The following is a 763-nucleotide window of genomic DNA, read 5'->3' as shown; positions in this document are numbered from 1 at the left end:
ACTTCCGTTTAACACTAGAGTCATTTGAAGGTCTGCACCATAGACATTTAGATCTAACCAATATATATATATATATATAGGTCTGTCTCTTCACCTTACTGAATAATAATGGCAATATTATGGCAATGTCTTTGACAACGGCTTTGCCTGCACAAGATTTTCAAATATGCAAATCGCCACTGGGCTTGCGTAGTCACGTGAAATACTGCAACCATCTTTAATCTTCGGAATCGAAATCATTGCCATTATTAGAGCTGATCTCAAACGCCATATTGTAGTCAGACGTGATTTCAGACGTAAGGATGCAGGTTGTCGGAAGAACTTACAATAAGTAGAGACAGATAGGCGACCACTCATTCAACTTTGATTGTCGACGCATTTTATTTTAAATAGCTTTTATATAGTGCAACTTTTATGGCTATTGCATGCTCAGAGTGCTATGACCCCCATCTCATTTGTAGACCAGTGTGGGAAGTGATATCTGGGTTAAGAGACTATTGTTAATTCTTTTGTTTGGTACCTCGAACAAGGGAAAGAAATTGTACTATAATGAAGTGGTGGTATAAGCTGAATTAGCCCCCTTATATAGCTCTAAATTGAAACGAACAATCCATAAGTATACAATCTTCTCTCATCAACAGCATCTCTCTAGCAGAGTGGTTAGCACGTCTGCCCGGGCAGGCGTGAGCCACGAGTTCGAACTCTGGTCGTTCCTTTTTTATTTTAAATAAAAAAAAAACAAATTAGGCCTACATTAAAATTC

The sequence above is a fragment of the Biomphalaria glabrata genome, chromosome 6 (genome assembly GCF_947242115.1).
Source record: "Biomphalaria glabrata chromosome 6, xgBioGlab47.1, whole genome shotgun sequence".
Lineage (NCBI taxonomy): Eukaryota > Metazoa > Mollusca > Gastropoda > Planorbidae > Biomphalaria > Biomphalaria glabrata.
Note: the sequence above shows the minus strand (reverse complement) of the source record.